General features: G+C 45.1%; 1 long non-coding RNA gene across 4 annotated transcripts in view; it reads left to right on the top strand.

The window, feature by feature from the left end:
* The first annotated feature begins 9263 nt into the window (after positions 1-9263).
* The window catches only part of LOC117199080 (uncharacterized), a 31108-nt gene continuing 20382 nt past the window's right edge, over positions 9264-19989 (top strand). For all 4 annotated transcript variants that reach the window (XR_007476356.1, XR_007476353.1, XR_007476355.1 and 1 more), the window contains exon 1: positions 9264-19985. This is a non-coding gene — a long non-coding RNA (uncharacterized LOC117199080). The remainder of the gene's footprint in view (positions 19986-19989) is intronic.

The raw sequence follows: 19989 nt of genomic DNA on the forward strand, positions 1-19989 counted from the left end.
CGCTCTACAAGGTTCAAAAGAAAAATTAAGTAACTATGGCAACCCACTCTATCCTCCATGAATCCTGACATCCCCCTTTTACAGAGGAGGAAAATGAAGCTCAGAGAGGTTAACTGACCTGCCCCGGGTCGAGCCGTTACTAAGTGGCTAAGCTGGGATTTGAACCCATGACGTACATGCATAACCCTTATGCCCTAATGCCCAGATCTAAATTAAGCTCCCGCATTTTTTTTTTTTACGAAATGAAATTAATTTTCCTTTATTTCAGGACTTGCTGAAATGGTTCATTTTCAAAAAAAGTTTTATTGGAGTATAGTTGGGACTGCCCTGGAAGTCCAGTGGTTAGGGGTCCACGCTCTCACTGCTGAGGGCTTGGGTTTGATCCCTGGTTGGGGAATAAGATTCCACAAGCCACGTGGTGTAGCCAAAAACAAAAAAATTTTTTTTATTGGAGTAGAGTTGATTTACAATACTGTGTTAGTTTCAGGTGTACAGCAAAGTGATTCAGTTATACATATACATATATTCATTTTTTCAGATTCTTATATAGGTTATCACAGAATATTGAGTAGAGTTCCCTGTGCTATACAGTAGGTCCTTGTTGGTTATCTATCTCATATATAGTAGTGTGTATATGTTATTCCCAAGCTCCTGATTTATCCCTCACCCTCACCACGTTTCCCCTTTGGTAGCCATTAAGTTTTTTTCCGATATCCGTAAGACTGTTTCTGTTTTGTAAATAAGTTCATTTGTATCATTTTTTTAAATTAGATTCCAAATATGAGTGATATCATATGATATTTGTCTTTCTCTGTCTGACTTACTTCACTTAGTATGACAATCTCTTGGTCCACCCATGTTGCTGCAAATGGCACTATTTCATTCTTTTTTATGGCTGAGTAATATTCCACTGAATATATGTACCACGACTTCTTTATCCATTCCTCTGTTGACAGACGTTTAGGTTGCTTCCATGTTTTGGCTATTGTAAATAGTGCTGCAATGAACATTGGGGCGCATGTATTTTTTCTAATTATGGTTTTCTCAGGATATATGCCCAGGAGTGGGATTGCTGGAAGCCCCACTTTTTTTTTTTTTTTTTTTTGAGTGAGAGGTACACGGGCCTCTCACTGTTGTGGCCTCTCCCATTATGGAGCACAGGCTCCGGACGCACAGGTTCAGCGGCCATGGCTCATGGGCCTAGCCGCTCCGCGGCATGTGGGATCTTCCCAGACCGGGGCACGAACCCGTGTCCCCTGCATCGGCAGGCGGACTCTCAACCACTGTGCCACCAGGGAAGCCCATGGAAGCCCCACATTTGAACTGTCCATGTAGCGATAGGTTGAGCCATCCCACGGACCTAAGCTTAGAGGAAGGTGTGTCCATCCCAGAAGTGGATTTTTGGTCTCTGGGACCTGCAACTTCTGAAGAAATCCAGATGTGTTAGTTAGCTACTGCTGCATAACAAAGTGACCCCTAGCTGAGTGCCTTGAAAGAAGAAACATCACCTCACATGGGTTCTAGTGGTCAGGAATCTGGAGGTGGCTTCACTGGTTCAATGCTGGGTCACTGGTGAACATTTATCCATGTTTCAGCCTTTCTTGTTCCCTTTTTACAGGGATCATCTTCTGCCATCCAGAACTCAATTTAAAATCTCTTCTCAGTGAGGCTCCATCACTTTCTCTCTCTTGCTCCCCTAATCCTACTCATCACCCCGTGATTTTTTTGGTTTTATTTAATTCTTATTTTGCAATTTATTTTATTTTTGGCTGTGTCGGGTCTTAGTTGTGGCACTTGGGATCTTTTGTTGCCGTTCGCAGGCTCTTTGTCGTGGCACACAGGCTTCTCTTTAGCTGTGGTGCGTAGGCTCAGTAGTCGCAGCGTGAGGGCTTAGTTGCCTCACGGCATGTGGGATCTTAGTTCCCTGACCAGGGATCGAACCCGCGTCCCCTGCATTGGAAGGAGGATTCTTAACCACTGGACCACCAGGGAAGTCCCTATTTAATTCCTTCTTGTCCGTGCTGTCCATGCGTGGCTGAAAGGGTGGCTGGGTGGATGACTCTTGTGTTCCTCCAAGTGCATTTTTGGGGGGCTTATTTCTCCCAGATGGCTGGGTCGCAGGTGGGGGTCCAAGATGGCCCCCCACAGGAAGCTCTGCGTCCTCTGACTTTTCCCCACCAGGGCTGGGCAGGGTGGTGGTACTGAGGTTGTCTTTTTTGTCTTTCTTTCTTTTTTATTTGGCTGCACTGGGTCTTATTTGCGGCATGAGGGATCTAGTTCCCTGATCAGGGATCGAACCCAGGCCCCCTGCACTGGGAGCGCAGAGTCTTAACTACTGGACCACCAGGGAAGTCCCCTGAGGTGGTCTTTTGATGGCCAAGCCCTGGCCTCCTTGTTACATCCCATATTGTCAATTCATCCCAATTCATACTTTGCCCTGTAAAGACCCCTCCGCTGTGACTTGGTGAAGGGATGTGACCCAGGTGATGTCCCAACATCACCCCTCCGTGTCACGTGCTTAACTGACTTGTCCATCCAGCCCCCTGGTCCTGGTGTACATTTAAGGCTCAGCGGGACTAAGGTTGGTTAAACCAGGCATTTTAGGCTGCTGAGGGCTTACGGGCAAACTCCCAGTTGGCCAGTTGTTCACTCCAATGGCATCATCTAAAGGAAGGTGGTGGCTTTAGCCCAGCGAGACCCCCACGGTGTGGAGAGGCTGCAGAACACCTTCCTGGGGGTCCAGCTCACTCCCTTTATGAGGTGGAAAGAGAGGAAGGTGGCCGTAGATCTCATACCCAAGGCATGTTCTGAGTTGAATTTGTGGTCTCTGGCGCCCTCTTCTGGGGAAACTTTTTATTACAGCTTCATTGACGTGTACAAAATGTGAGTTGACCTGTGTTTAAGCACAGGGTTCCTTGATTTTTAGTAAATTTGTCCAATTGTACAACCATCACCACAATCCAATTTGAGCAACTTTCCATCACCTCAGAAATGTCCCTTTTGTCCGTTTTGAGTGGTGCCTGAGGGCCCAGTTGCTTCACACCCTCCCAGTGGGAAACCTTTCACATTAGGGGATTCACGGTGGTAGGAACTTCTTCCTTCTCAGAAGGGATCTCCTGGTAGCCAGATGCCAGCTTTCCCTCATCAGCCTCTAGGCTGTCCACCTCCAGTCCTGATTTAGAGGCTCATTTCTGCCCATCCTCTGAGATGGGACGCCAGAATCACAGAGTCAGATGGATCTGGGTCGTTGTGGTGGGTGGAGCCCTGACCCTTCAGTTCCTCTGTTTATCCATCTTTCTATTATCTAGCATCTAGGATACTTTAAAATAATGTTCCACCAAAGAAGTACACTGACACGTTGCTTCTAAACATGAAATAAATCCATTCTTTGGTAATAACTTTTTTTTTTTTTTTTTTTTTTTTTGCGGCACACGGGCCTCTCACTGCTGTGGCCTCTCCCGCTGCGGAGCACAGGCTCCGGACGCGCAGGCTCAGCGGCCATGGCCCACGGGACCAGCCGCTCCGCGGCATGTGGGATCCGCCCGGACCGGGGCACGAACCCGCGTCCCCTGCATCGGCAGGCGGACTCCCAACCACTGCGCCACCAGGGAAGCCCCGGTAATAACTTTTAAGAGTGTAATCTGTAATAATACTGAATCACAATGCTGTACACCTGACGCTAATATATTGTAAAGCAACTAGATTTCAATTTAAAAAATATAAACACAAAATAAAGTGAAGCAAATGGAACCCAAAGATCTCAAATGACAAATGAGCATCCCCTGCCGTGTCCTCGGTGGGGTTCCTTGGAGTCTGCTGTTTGTTACTTTTCTTAGGTTATTTACCTTCATATTTTTGAGTCAATGGTTCTTAAACTTGTGTGTGAATAAGAACCCCTACTGGTGGGCGGGGGGAGCTTGAGAATTTGCATTTCTAGCCAGGCCGGGGGTGGGGGGAGTGGGTAGCTGATGCCGTTGGTCTGGCCATCCCAGTGTGAGAACCTGTGCTCTCCCTGGATTTGCAGTGCTGGACATGATGATTCCACGTGATGATGGAGAATTTCTCCTGTTACTGTCCCAATCTGTGTGTCTAGTTTATTATTCAAGGAAATACATGTGAGAATAAAATTCGGCATGAAAAACCAAAAAGAAAAAGCTTCCACGTGACTGAGGGAAGCAGCTTCATTTGGGACCCACTGTTTTCAACCACAAATAAGCTATTATAAAATTCCTTAAAGGGATGATCTTACCAGTTATATTCTTGGAAAACACAGCAATAAAACCAGGAAAAAGAATGAAAGCAAATGGTCGCGGACAATTAAAATAGATTACTCATGTTCTTTGATCACTGGTTGGCTATCTATATGCTTTCTAGTACAAACTAGGACATTACTTGGGGATAACTTTTTATTTTGATATAATTTCAAGCTTACAGAAAAGTTGCAAGATCAGACCAAGAACTCCTGAACATACCATTCATCCACTTTCCCCAATGTTAATATCTTGTCCCTTTTTCTTTTTCATCTTCTCTCTGTGTATATATACATACGTATATGTAAATTATTCATATTTCCCCCCTTAACTCTGTAAATTGCATTCTGTGCCCCTGTAACCAAGCAGGACCCTATGGGGCCTTTGCAGGACAAACCCACCCACCATGTCCTCCACCTTCCTCTTGTCTGTAAAAAAACCTTTAGCCTCCTAGGCCTTCCTCGAGTTCCGAAGAATAAATTCAATCAGAGAAGGGAGAACATGCAGAAAGAAAGTAAAACAGCCAAGCAAGACGAAATAGCAATGATTTAGCCATTAAAGTCAAGGACCTGCCGTACCTCCTCAAGGGCTATAGATCATATTCTGAGCCGTGTCCTTTGAGCTGTTTTGGAGATACTGAAAAAACCACTAGGTGGATGAAGTAAACTGCATGATGCCCACAAGCACGTAGACCCCAGACCAATTGGAACCAGGTTTATGATGTTGACGCCTGATTACCTCACCACCAACCAATCAGAAGAACGACCACCAGCTGATCACGCACACACACCACCCCCTCCCTCACCCCGTCTTCAAAACCCTTTCCCTGAAAACTATTGGGGAGTGAGTCTGGGGCTTTTGAGCACTAGCTTCCTGGACTTCTGGCTTGGCGCCTGCGATAAACACTGCCCTTTCCTTCACCACAACCCGGGTCAGTAAACTGGCTTTACTGCCCGCAGGTGAGCAGACCCAGTTTGGTTCAGTAACATCTCCTTTATCCTGAAATACTTCAGTGGCTGTTTCGAAGCAGCCAACTAGGAGGTTTTGCTAGTGAAAGGGCGCCCTCTTGTGGTCACTATTTTTCTCCACCGAACGTTTTCTATGTATATTGTGGTTACAATTACTTTGTCTGTGTCTATTTCACAAATATCTTCTCCTTGTTGTGGCTTGCCTGCTTGCTTTCTTCATAGTGACTTTCAATGAGCAAATGTTTAAAAGTTTAATGACCAACTTGATCTTTTCATTGTGTGTATTTGCCACATTTTGTATCCTAGCTGAGAATTCTTTGCCTAACCCAAGGTCACAAAGATTTTTTTTTTAATATTTATTTATTTATTTGGTTGCGCTGGGTCTTCGTTGCGGATGGGCTCCTTAGTTGTGGCATGTGAACTCTTAGTTGTGGCATGCATGTGGGATCTAGTTCCCTGGCTAGGGATGGAACCTGGGCCCTGCATTGGGAGCGTGGAGTCCCAACCACTGCGCCACCACGGAAGTCCCAAGATTTTTCTCCTGTGTTTCTTCCGGATGTTTTAGTGTTTTATCTCTTACATTCAGTTCCATAATTCACTCTGAACTGACTTGTGTACACTATATTATGATGAAGTTATCGTTTCTGAATCGACAGACATGCCCTTAAAAAAGGATACCTATACGAATTTTCAATTCTCCCCAAATTGAGCCTGTTAATTTAATGCAAATAAACCAGCTGCAGCCCATCCTGGACACCATCCACTGCACATCTGAACTTCTCCAAACGCCTGAGATGACAGTTCACAGCCAGGAACTGCTCGCAGAGTCCCCAGGCCTGTCCCAGCCTCACCTCAGTCACCCTGGCAGCCCTCCCTGTACGAGAAGCATCCTGCCTAGAACCTGGAAAAAGGCTGGGGATGGGTCCCTAAAAGGGGAGAGGGGGCGGTTAGGGCAGAGTAGAGGCTTCTCTGTGTGCGATTGGAACAAACATCTGTGCAGGGCCCTGGGGAGGCAGCAGAAGCAGCAGGTGCTCAGAGCCACTCTCCTGTCCACATTGGGATACATTATATTATATATGCTCTTTATATGGTTAATTTTTGTCCCTCCCCACTGGAATCTAAGAAGGAGGAGGGCAACGATTTTTGTGTTCGTTTACTGCTGTCTTCCCCCGTGCAGACAATAGAGTCTGGAATACAGAGATGCTTAAAGAGCATTTTTTTTTAGGAGTCCCCATGCATTTTTCCATCACCCAATACAAATACATATATAGGTACAAAAGTGAAAACACGAGCTAGGTCGCCATCCAGTGGCCACTATAGGATATCACAAGGCATATATTAGTAACAAAAGCAACACGTAGAGAAATGAATAAAATATGACCCCATTTCCCCAAGAAATAAAAGACTTTCAGGGGAGAAACATTCCAACAATGGGAATGTCTTTTTATACGGGTGTCTTAGCATGAGGAACATGTTCGGAGAAATAAGCATTTATTGCTTATGCGAGCGGCCATTGCTTATCAGAGTAACCTGGGCGCTCAGAGATTAGTGGGAGGCCACGCCCCCAGCAGTATCCCCGGGCCTCGTTAGGCGATAACCACGCCCACTAGGCGGATCCCTCCTTAACCGCGCCCACAACTTAATTTTGGTTTCAGGAATGACCTAGCGGGGAGAGGCCGGACATTGGGCCCAACCGCGTCCCGCGGGGGGGCGGGGGAAATCGCCTTTCTCTGCTCGGTGATTGGAGGATGCCGTTGACCCTCCCATCCTCGGGGCTCCACCAGTCCCAAGCCGAAGGCTTGCCCCCTTTTCCGCTCCCAGCAGCCCTGGAGCCGGAAGCGGGAGCGGCGGTCGGAGAGTGGGCGCCGGGCGCTGCGGTTGCCTTCACGGCGCAGCCTGCTTCTCCAGAGGGAGGTTTTTCCTGTGTCCACCGCAGGTCCTGGCCCCGCGTCTGCTCGTCGGCCGAGGCTGGAGGAGTGGCGGGCGGCGGTGGGAATGAGTCAGAGGGCGGGGCGCAGTTCCAAGAGTAGGGGGCGGGGTCTTTAAAAGCTTGAATTCCCGGGTCCCGCCCGGGTGAAGGTCGGTGGGACTGGACTGAGCCCCGGAGGTTTTGGTTAGCGTGGGACCTTCTGACCCCCTGGGCCTTAGGACCTGGGTCGGACTCACTGTAGGATTTTGGGGAAGGGTGGGTGTAGGTGAGATGTAAATGCATCCTGGTTTCCATTGGCTCAGAGCAAAACTGAGCTCTATGCAGAGGGGTCAGCGTTGGGTCTGGACGGCGAGTGGACCCAGGCCCTGTGTCCTTGGGAACCAAGAAGATAAGATGCCTGTGGATTGTATGTCCGGAAACCTCTTACCTGAGCCCTGCACCTGGGTGGAGATGGAGACGGATTCTTGGTATCTAAGAGAATCAGGCCTGACTGGCAGGAGAGGGACGTTGTCTTCCTTCTGATTGGACTTCGGTCAGAAGCTGTGCTTTTAATGGACAGAGTATTCAGCGAGGTAGACGGGAATGGCTCAAAAGGGAGTTGTTTTGTCACTTTACAGCTGTAGCGTGTTCTTGGAGGATACGTTTCCCGATAATTTTGCATCTGGCTTTATCCGTCCTCCCAGCATGATGAATGACAGGGCAGGTACTTTCTCAGTTGATTTTTACTATCTCGTGTCCCGTCAGACCTTCTGCTCAGCTGGGCGCCAGTCGTGGCCCCAAGCCTTAATCAACTCTCTGGTGGTAGTAGACAAGTTGCTAAGCCTCAGAGCCTATTTCCAGCCTGTAAATCGAACGTACATAACGGTACGTGCATTTAGCAAGTAATGTGTGGGATGTAAAGTGTGGACTATTATTTGAATTCCCTGGCGGTCCAGTGGTTAGGACTCTGAGCTTTCACCGACGAGGACCCGAGTTCAGTACCTGGTCGGGGAACTAAGATCCCGCATGCTAAGCGGTTTGGCCTAAAAAAAAAAAAAAAAAGGTGTTGATTATTTTTAGTGTCAGCTCATCATTGTGGTCGTCCTCCTCATATTAAAGTCTTAGACCCCTGAAATGCAGGCGGCAGAATGACAGCACTTAACGACCTTGGACTTGGGAGAAAAGACTCTAGTATCAAATGAACGGTCTAGAGCAGTGATTTTTCAACCCTGGGATAATTTTACCCCCAGGGACACTTGACAATATCTGGAGACATTTTTGTACCACCTGGCGGGTGGAGGTGGGGTACTACTGGCATCTAGTGGGTGGAAGCCAGGGATACTTCTCAACACCCTGCCCTGAATGGGGCTGCACTTACAACTAAGAATTATCCCCCAATGCTTAATAATGCAGATACGGAGATACCCTGTCTAGAGTGAGTGATGCATGATGTGGAGTAGACATTCATTAACTACCATGATATCGTTATTATTCTATTATTGGTGAGTTTTCACAGAGAAATGATTTTCTTCCAGATCCAAAGTAATTCCTTAATCTCAACGAAACACCAGTTCCATATTTGCTTTTTAATGAAATAATTCAAAGAAATGTACAGAAGTAATATACCAATTTTAACATTTAGCCATATTTGCTGCACACACTGGTAAAACAGTACAGATATTTGTCCCCCTCCCTCCCCAGAGGTAGCCATCTGTAATTTGACATATCACTTTCTAGTCTGTGTATGTAGGCTTTTTGTTTGTTTGTTTTTTAGAAGATGTTGGGGGTAGCAGTTTATTTATTTTTCCTGTGTTGGTTCTTCGTTTCTGTGCGAGGGCTTTCTTTAGTTGTGGCAAGCGGGGGCCACTCTTCATCGCGGTGCGCGGGCCTCTCACTATCGCGGCCTCTCTTGTTGCGGAGCACAGGCTCCAGACGCACAAGCTCAGTAGTTTTGTGGCTCACGGGCTTAGTTGCTCCGCGGCATGTGGTATCCTCCCAGACCAGGGCTCGAACCCGTGTCCCCTGCATTAGCAGGCAGATTCTCAACCACTGCGCCACCAGGAAAGCCCTGTTTGTTTGTTTGATTGGGTGTGTGTGTGTGTGTGTGTGTGTGTGTGTGTGTGTGTGTAGGTGTGTGTGGGGTGTGTGTGTGTGTGTAGGGGGGGGTGTGTGTGTGTGTGTGTGTGTGTGTGTGTGTTTAAAAACTGCGCTAACGGAATACTACTGTGTGTAGTCATCGCCTGCGTTTTTTTTTTTTTTGCCCCCCTCCAACATTATTTTTGGGATTTAGTTTTTATACCCCAGGGTTTCTCAAACTTAGCACTGTTGACATTCAGTACCAGATAGTTCTTTTTTGGGGGGCCGTTCTGTGCACTGTAGGGTGTTGAGCAGCATCCCTGGCCTCCACTCACCAGATGCCAGTGACAGCCCCTCCCCAATCAGTCGTGACGTTCAAAACTGTCTCCAGACACTGCCAAGGTCCCACCAGGGGGCAAAATTGCCCCTGGTAGAGAACCAGTATATATGTTAAGATGTAATTAGTTCCAGACATCTCCTTTGTATGTGGTATTTTTTTTTCTCAGTGTTTTACTTTTGTTACCCACTTGGCTCCTTGGACTCTTTAATCAATAGAAATTGATAGGAAGCCAGATGAGGAATTCAGGCAGGGCTTTACTGGGACTCGTGCTGTGAAGGAGAGAAAACAAGGATCGGGGGCTCTTGCTCGCTCCCTGAGGTGGGGGAGCTGGTCCTTTAAATGGGATGGGGGGGCAGGTCCATGGGTCCCCCCAGAGGGGTGGCGTAGGTGGCCTCACGCCCTTGGTGGTGCTGTGTGCAGGTATCATGCACAGTACACTGCTTTTCCCCCAGCACTTCAGAAGTAGCAACTGGGTTTTTGGTCATTTTATATCTTGTTCAGAATTCGCCACAACTATGCTTGGATGCAGTTATTTTTAGTCCCTTATAGTTTCTCTGTATTCTGTTGCGGAGATTCTGGTGCTCCAGGAGATGTTTGTCCAGGTGCAAGCACTGCAGCAAAGGGTCCCAGGTCCCAGCCTACCTCAATTTGTGTAGTTAAGTGAACAAATTCTCCTTGTTAAAAACTGGGCAACGTATGGCACCAAATGGTATACTGTGAAAAAGAGGTCTCCCATGCCAGTCCTCATGTCATTTGGTTGAGCTCCTTGAAAGCCATCAAAATTTCCAGTTGCTTTTGTGAGTTTTTAGATCTCTGCATGTACCAACGCGTGTTCTTTAAGCCCAAGAAGACAACTGATGGATACATTTTCGATTGTAATAGAAAATGCCACATTGTCCTCAGAGTGGCTCCCCGGGGTGTGAAACGAGCTTCCCCCCCCCGAATTCTGGCCAGTACTTGAAAGCACACAGCTCTCAAGTTCATGGTGAGGTGGAAGGGTTGAGTCAGCTCTCACTTGTGTGGCTGGGTTCACCTTACTCACCTAAGCTAGCTTTGCATCTTTTTGAAGTTTCCTTCTATGGCAAGATTCCCTGGCCAGGTTTTGCAGAGCTCACTTTTGCTAAGAAGATTTGATTCTTCTGTCAATTTTAGTCCACAGTTTTTTTTTTTTCTACCATGTCTGATTTCTCAGAGTGAATACTTGCAGTTTTCAGTGTCCTGCAAGCTCTGATTTTTCTGGTGTTTTTCTTTCACGGAGGCATGTGCTGACCAGTATGATAGCCAGTAGCCACAAATCTTGTTTTTATTTAAACAGCTTAGTGTGTATTTTTTTTTCAAAAAGCTTCATTGAAATATAACTCACGTACCATACCATTCACCATTTGAAGTGTACACTTTAATGGCTTTTCCTATTCACAGAGTTGTACAACCATCATCACAGTCATTTTTTAAAATAAATTTATGTATTTATATTTATTTTTAGCTTCATTGGGTCTTCGTTGCTGGGTGTGGGCCTTCTCTAGTTGTGGCGAGCTCGGGCTTCTCATTATGGTGGCTTCTCATTGCAGAACACGAGCTCTAGGTGCGCGGGCTCAGTAGTTGTGGCATGTGGACTCAGTAGTTGTGGCTCGCAGGCTCAGTAGTTGTGGCGCACTGGCTTAGTTGCTCCGTGGCATGTGGGATCTTCCCGGACCAGGGATCGAACCCGTGTCCCCTGCATTGGTAGGCGGATTCTTAACCACTGCACCACCAGGGAACTCCTGTCGCAGTCATTTTAAGAATATCTTCACTACCTCAAAAAGAAACCCTGTACCCTTTACCTGTCGCCCCCTATCTCCCCAACCCCTACCCCAGCCCTAAGCAACCACCAATCTACTTCTGTCTTATGAGATTTCCCTCTTTGGGATATTTCATATAAATAGAATCATACAATATGTGGTCTTTTGTGATTGGCTTCATTTATAATGTTTTCATGGTTCATCCATGTTGTAGCATATGTCAGAATTTCCTTTTTAAGGCTGAATAATATTCCTGTGTAGGGATGGACCCCATGTTTATCCATTCATCTGCTGATGGACACTTGGGTGGCTAACACCTTTTGGCTGTTGTGAACATTTGTGTACAAGTATGTGTTTGAAGCTGTTCTCAACTCTTTTGCTAGATCCCTGGGAGTGGAATTGCTGGGTCATGTGGTAACTGTATGTTTACTCATTTGAGGAACTGCCAGACCTTTTTCCACAGCAGCTACACCATTTTACATTCCCACTAGCAGTGAATGAGGATTCTGATTTCTCCACGTGTCACCAAGACTCGTTGTTATTTGACTTTTTGATTCCAACTGCCCTAGTGGGTGTGATACCTCGTCGTGGTTTGGGTTTGCACTTCCTGGTGGCTCATGGTGTTGAGCATCTTTTCATGTGTTTATTCCCTGCGTACCTTTCTTGGAGAAATGTCTCTTTAGCTCCTTTGCCCACTTTTATTGGATAACATCTTTTTATTCTTGAGTTGGAGTGTTTAAAAATCCATTCTAGATACAATTCCCTTATCACATATATGATTTCCAATTATTTCCTCCTATTCTGTGGATTGGCTTTTCACTTTCTAGATCACGTAAACACATCCCCAGTCTTGCCCCAACCCCTGTTCAGTCACCCTGGGTGAGCCCTCCAGCACCAGAAGCATTCCTTCTAGAACCTGGAAAAGGTTGGGGCTGGCTCTCTGGGGAGGTGGGGTGTGGGTGAGGTGGGGGTCGGCAGAGCAGAGGCTTCCCTGTGTGTGATGGGAATCAAACAGCTGTGCTGGGCCTGGGAGAGGCAGCAGAGGACAGGTGCTCACAGACACTCCCCTATTCCTTACCTGTGTACTATGCCCTTAACATGTGCCCCCATACTGGGATATATTATATTTATTATATATGCTCTTAATATGGTTAATTCTTTCTTTCTTTTTTTTTTTTTTGCGGTACGCGGGCCTCTCGCTGTTGTGGCCTCTCCCGTTGTGGAGCACAGGCTCCGAATGCGCAGGCTCAGCAGCCATGGCTCACGGGCCTAGCAGCTCTGCGGCATGTGGGATCTTCCCGGACCGGGGCACGAACCTGTGTCCCCTGCATCGGCAGGTGGACTCTCAACAACTGCGCCACCAGGGAAGCACGGTTATTTCTTTATTTTAAATTGAAGTATAGTTGATTTACAATATTGTGCCAGTCTCTGCTGTATAGCAGAGTGACTCAGTTATACAAATACGTACACATATATGTACATTATTTTTTTATAATTCTTTTCCATTATGGTTTATCAGGATATTGAATATAGTTCCCTGTGCTATACATTAGGACCTTGTTGCTTATCCATTCTAAATGTAATAGTTTGCATCTATCAACCCCAAAATCCCAGTCCATCTCTCCCCCCAGCCCCCTCCCCCTTGGTAACCACAAGTCTGATCTCTGTGTCTGTGAGTCTGTTTCTGTTTTGTAGATGGGTTCACTTATGCCATATTTTAGATTCCACATATAAGTGATATTATTTGGTATTTGTCTTTCTCTTTCTAACTTACTTCACTTAGTATGATAATCTCTAGTTGCATCCATTGTTTATTTTTTTGGCCTTGCCCAGAGGCTTGTGCGATCTTAGTTCCCCCACCAAAGATTGAACCCGGTCCCCTGGCAGTGGAAGCATGGAGTCCTAACCACTGGACGGCCAGGGAATTCCCAATATGGTTATTTCTTGTCCCTCCTCACTGGAATCTAAGAAGGGTAAGGGATTTTTGCGGTCATTTACCACCATATTGTCCAGTGCAGAGACCGGTCCGGGACATAGGAGATGTTTAATGAGTATTTATTAGAGGAATCAGCCGCATTTTTGTTTGTGCACACACAGAAAGTCTTTGGGGAGAGCGCTGGGGGACAGGGTGTTGGGACTGAGAGGATCTTTTGATTGATAATGGATTGCCACAAAAAATCCTTATCCTTCAAAGAGACCCTATGCTTTGGTTTGGGCAGATTATCATTGTATTATTTAGTTGTTTTTTTTTTAAACTAGTTGCATAGAAATGTGTATGAAACGATCCCATTTTTCTAAAAAAATTAAGAGAAAATCCTGAATATGGGCATATTGTCCTCGAGCACGGGGTGGGTGTGGGGGACGGGGTGGGTGTGGGGGAGAAAAACTACGACGCAGAGGTGGAGACAAATAGAAACCACACCCCCGAGGAAGCGGCATCTGTTAGGTACGCCCCCAGAAGGGCGGGGACAGATACAGCTACGCCCATGGGGCGGTCTCAGCCTCAAAACACGCCCTAGATGCACGGATTCTGTCTCAGAGCCCAATCGCGTTGCAGTGGGCGGGAACTCCAGTGCTTCCGCCCATGATCAGCGGATGCTGCTCGCCCCTCCCACCCCAGAGGTTCCGCCAATTCCCAGAACGTCCCATCTGTTCCGGCCTCGGAGTGGTGGTGGTAGTTTCCGCCACCGCTGGCTGCGGCCCCAGTTCTCCGAGGCCAGCGGGGCTCAGCGAGGGGTGGGGTGGTCACAGGCCAGGGCGGAGCTCTACGGGCAGCGGGTAGGGTCGTTTTGACACGTCTCCTGCCCCGTGGAGGTAGCTCCCCAGGCCGGTGGACCTCGGGGACCTAGGTAGGGGCTCCCGACGTTTTCACCCCGGGAGTCCGGGACCCCCGATGGTCCCGCCGCCAGACTCCTCTGCCGGCGCCACTGCCATGGTGGGCGAGTTGCGCACCCTCCCACTGCCTCAGATTCTCTATTTATTTATTTATTTATTTATTTGAGTTTTGGCTGCGTTGGGTTTTCATTGTTGCACGCGGGCTTTCTCTAGTTGCGGTGAGCGTGGGCTACTCTTCATTGTGGTGCGCGGGCTTCTCATTGCCGTGGCTTCTCTTTGTTGCTGGACACGGGCTCTAGGCGCGTGGGCTTCAGTAGTTGCGGCATACAGGCTCAGTAGTTGTGGCTCGCGGGCTCTAGAACGCAGGCTCAGTAGTTGTGGCGGACGGGCTTAGTTGCTCCATGGTATGTGGGATCTTCTCGGACCAGGGCTCGAACTCGTGTGCCCTGCATTGGCAGGCGGATTCTTAACTACCGTGCCACCAGGGAAGCCCAAGCCTGGCTCTCTTTAAGCCTTCCTCAATATCACCAAACCTAGTTTCCTTCTTTCTTTTTCTTTTTTTTTTTTTTTTTTGCCCCCACCTCCGCTTGCGGGATCTTAGTTCCCCAACCAGGGATGGAACCTGTGCCCCCAGCAGTGAAAGCACCAAGTCCTAACCACTGGCCGCCAGGGAATTCCCTCAGTATCATCGCACCTAAGCCAAATCACTGTAAGTCTTTTCTAGCACCCTCTTAGAGCAACCCCATGATTCCTTATGCTATGTGTTCTTCCTGGCTGCAGGGAGTGATAAACCCACTCTGTTCAACCACAGGCATGTATGTGCCTGGTGGTCTTTGCCTGGGGAGGCCCTGATGGGCTAACACAGAAGCATTTCCAGCAGTGTCGGCACCTGGCAAATATTGCATTAGTGCAGCTGAGATTTTTATCATCATCCATCGCACGTGCAAAAGGGTGCAGACCAATTTCTGACAAACGGGACATCCTCATTACTATTCAATTTCATCGCAAATTACTTTCAAAAGCCAATTCTTGAATCTTGTGTTCGGGCATTTAAACCATTTCCTTCCATCTGCATTTTATTTCTTGTTGAGTATGAAATAGTTCAAACAAAGGAAAGTTCAGAGACCAATAAAACAAATCCCTCGCATATTTGCCACCCAGGTTTAATAAAATTGAACAGTGTGGCATTTTGGCTGCATAAAAATATAAAACATGTATTTGAAGCTCTCTTTGAAGCCCCTTCCACTCTCCCCAGAGGTAAGCAGGGTTTAGCGTCTGTGAGTCTTTCTGTTTATGTTGTTACACTTTTACTACCTGAGTGAGCATCCTTGAGCAGTGTGTGGAATTCTTCTCTGGCTTTGGAAAGTTTACATAAATGTAAATGGTATTTATTGTATTTCACATAGCTATCTTTTTTTTTTTTTTTTTTTTGCGGTACGCGGGCCTCTCACTGTTGTGGCCTCTCCCGTTGCAGAGCAACAGGCTCCAGATGCACAGGCTCAGCGTCCATGGCTCATGGGCCTAGCCTCTCTGCAGCATGTGGGATCTTCCCGGACCGGGACACGAACCTGTGTCCCCTGCATCGGCAGGCGGACTCTCAACCACTGCGCCACCAGGGAAGCCCCACATAGCTATCTTTGAAAGACTATGAACCAGTCATTAAAATTGTATTTAAATTATCTGATGACAGAGGAAAGTGTTCAATATATATTATTAAATGAAAATGTTATAAAGCAGTATGTATAATACAATTTTTTAAAATTTTTGTTGAAATATAGTTGATTTACAATGTGTAGTTTGAGGTATACGGCAAAGTGACTCAGTTATACATATACATATGTATCTATTCTTTTTAAGATTATTTTCCATTATAGATTATTACAAGATATTGAGTATAGTTCCCTGTGCTCTACAGTAGGACCTTATTGGTTATCTATTTTATATACAGTAGTATATATATTTTAATCACAAACTCCTAATTTATCCCTCCCCGCTTTCCCCTTTGGTAACCATAAGTTTGTTTTCTATGTCTGTGAGTCTGTTTCTGTTTTGTAAGTAAGTTCATTTGTATCTCTTTTTTTTTTAGATTCCACATATAAGCAATATCATATGATATTTGTCTTTGTCTGACTTCAGTTAGCATGATAATCTCTAGGTCCATCCATGTTGCTGCAAATGCCAATATTTCATTCATTTTTATGGCTGAGTAGTATTCCATTGCATATATGTACTGCATCTTCTTTATCCATTCATGTGTAGAGGGACACTTAGGTTGCTTCCATGTCTTGGCTATTGTAAATAGTGCTGCTATGAACATTGGGGTATGTGTATCTTTTCAAATTAGGTTTTGTCTGGATATATACCCAGGAGCAGGATTACTGGATCATATGGTAACTCTATTTTTACTTTTTAAAGGACCCTCCATACTGTTTTACATAGTGGCTGCACCAATTTATATTCCTACCAACAACATAGGAGGGTTCCCTTTTCTCCACACCCTCTCTAGCATTTATTATTGGTAGACTTTTTGATGATGGCCATTCTGACTGGTGTGAAGTGATATCTCATTGTAGTTTTGATTTGCATTTCTCTAATAATTAGTGATGTTGAGCATATTTTCATGTGCTTTTTGGCCATCTGTACATCTTCTTTGGAGAAATGTCTATTTAGATCTTCTGCCCATTGTTTTATTTTTATTTTTTTTAATATATAGAGCTGTATGAGCCATTTGGATATTTTGGAAATTAATCCCTTCTGGGTCACATCATTTGCAAATATTTTCTCCTATTCTGTAGGTTGTCTTTTCATTTTGTTCATGATTTCCTTTGCTGAGCAAAAGCTTTTGAGTTTAATTAGGTCCCATTTGTTTATTTTTATTTCTATCACTCTAGGACAGAGATCCAAAAAAATATTGTTGCGATTTATGTCAAAGAGTGTTCTGCCTGTTGTCCTCTAGGAGTTTTATAGTATCCGGTCTTACATTTAGGTCTTTAATCCATTTTGAGTTTATTTTGTACATGGTGTTAGAGAATGTTCTAATTCGATTCTTTTATGTGTAGATGTCCAGTTTTCCCAGCACCACTTGTTGAAGGGACTGTCTTTTCTCCATTGTATATTCTTGCCTCCTTTGTCGTAGATTAATTGACCATAAGTACATGGGTTTATTTCTGGGCTTTCTATCCTGTTCCATTGATTTAATGTTTCTGTCTTTGTGCCCTTACCATACTGTTTTTTTGTTTGTTTTTTGTTTGTTTGTTTTTTGCAGTACGCAGGCCTCTCACTGTTGTGGCCTCTCCTGTTGCGGAGCACAGGCTCTGGATGCACAGGCTCAGCAGCTATGGCTCACGGGCCCAGCCGCGCCGCAGCATGTGGGATCTACCCAGACCGGGGCACAAACCCGTGTCCCCTGCATCGGCAGGCGGACTCTCAACCACTGCGCCACCAGGGAAGCCCTACCATACTGTTTTGATGACTGTAGCTTTGTAGTATGGTCTGAAGTCAGGGAACCTGATTCCTCCAGCTCTGTTTTTCTTTCTCAAGATTGCTTTGGCTTTTTGGGATCTTTTGTGTTTCCATACAAATTTTAAAATTTTTGTTCTAGTTCTGTGAAAAATGCCGTTGGTAATTTGATAGGGATTGCATTGAATCTATAGATTGCCTTGGGTAGTATGGTCATTTTAACAATATTGATTCTTCCAATCCAAGAACATGGTACATCTCTCCATCTGTTTCTGTCCTCTTTGATTTCTTTCATCAGTATCTTATAGTTTTCAGAGTACAAGTCTTTTGCTTCCTTAGGTAGGTTTATTCCTAGGTATTTTATTCTTTTCGATGCAGTGGTAAATGGGGTTGTTTCCTTAATTTCTCTTTCTGCTATTTCATTGTTAATGTATAGAAATGCAATTTCTGTATATCAATTTTGTATCCCACAACTTTACCTAATTCATTAATGAGTTCTAGTAATTCTCTGGCATCTTTAGGATTTTGTACATATAGTATCATGTCGTCTGCAAAACAGTGACAGTTTTACTTCTACTTCTTCTTTTCTAATTTGCACTACTTTTATTACTTTGTCTTCTCTGATTGCTGTGGCTAGGAATTCCAAAACTATGTCGAATAAAAGTGGTGAGAGTGGGCGTCCTTGTCTTGTTCCTGATTTAGAGGAAATGCTTTCAGCTTTTCACCATTGAGTATGATGTTAGCTATGGGTTTGTCATATATGGCCTTGATTATATTGAGATATAGTCCCTCTATGCCCACTTTTTTGAGAGTTTTTATCATAAATGGATGTTGAATTTTATGAAGAGCTTTTTCTACACCTCTTGAGGTGATCATATGGTTTTTATTCTTCAGTTTGTTAATGTGGTATATCACATTGATTGATTTGTGGATATTGAAGAATCTTTGCATCTCTGGGATAAATCCTACTTGATCATGGTGTATGATCCTTTTGATGTATTGTTGGAGTTGGTTTGCTAGTATTTTGTTGAGGATTCTTACATCTATTTTTCATCAATGATACTGGCCTGTAGTTTTCTTTTTTTGTGATATATATATATATATATGTATAATCTTAATTGGTTAAATTTTTTTTAAATTAATAAATCTTATCTTTTAGAGCAGTTTTAGGTTTGTAGAAAATTTGAGCAGAGGGTACAGAAAGTTCCCACCTACCCTTTGCCCACCACACACACACACACACACACACACACACACACACACACACACACACAGAGTTTCCCTGCCTTGCATTCATGTAGTACATTTGTTACAATTGATGAGCTGATATTGATTCATTATTATTTTTAACATTTTTTAATTGAAGTATAGTTGATTTACAATGTTGTGCCAGTCTCTGCTGTACAGTAAAGTGGCTCAGTTATACACGTATAGACATTCTTTCTTTTAATATTCTTTTCCATTATGTTTTATCACAGGATATTGAATATAGTTGCCTGTGCTATACAGTAGGACCTTGTTGTTTATCCAGATACATTATTATTAACTAAAGTTCTTAGCTGACATTAGGTTTCACCCTTGGCTTTGTACAGTTCAGTGGTTTTCGACACATGTATAATGGCATGTGTCCATCATTATTGTATTATACAGAATAGGGTCACTTCCCTAAAAATCCCCTGTGCTCCACCTCTTCATCCCTCCCTCCCCCAACCCCTGGCAACCACTGATTTTCTTTTTTAAGTTGTTTTTTTTTAAAAATTTTTGGCTGCATTGGGTCTTTGATGCTGCGCATGGGCTTTCTCTAGTTGTGGCGAGCGGGGGCTACTCTTCATTGCAGTGTGCAGGCTTCTCATTGAGGTGACTTCTCTTGTTGCTGAGCACGGGCTCTAGTCATGCGGGCTTCAGTAGTTGTGGCACGTGGGCTCAGTAGTTGTGGCTCACAGGTTCTAGAGCAAGGCTCCGTAGTTGTAGCGCATGGGCTTAGTTGCTCTGCGGCATGTGGAATCTTCCTGGACCAGGACTTGAACCCATGTCCCCTGCACTGGCAGGTGGATTCTTAACCACTGCGCCACCAGGGAAATCCAGCCACTTATCTTTTTATTGTCTCCATAGTTTTGCCTTTTTCAGAATGTCCTAGAGTTGGAATCATAGTGTGTAGCCTTTTGAGATTGGCTTCTTTAACTTAGTAATATGCATTTGAGGTTTCTCTGTGTCTTTTTGTGGCTTGATGGCTCATTTCTCTTTATCACTGAATAACATTCCACTGTCTGAATGTACCATACTTTATCCATTTACCTACTGAAGGATATCTTGGTTGCTCCCAGTTTTGGTCAGGTACAAATAAGGCTGCAAATAAGGATAAACATGGATGTTT

The sequence above is a fragment of the Orcinus orca genome, chromosome 3 (genome assembly GCF_937001465.1).
Source record: "Orcinus orca chromosome 3, mOrcOrc1.1, whole genome shotgun sequence".
Classification (NCBI taxonomy): Eukaryota; Metazoa; Chordata; class Mammalia; order Artiodactyla; family Delphinidae; genus Orcinus; species Orcinus orca.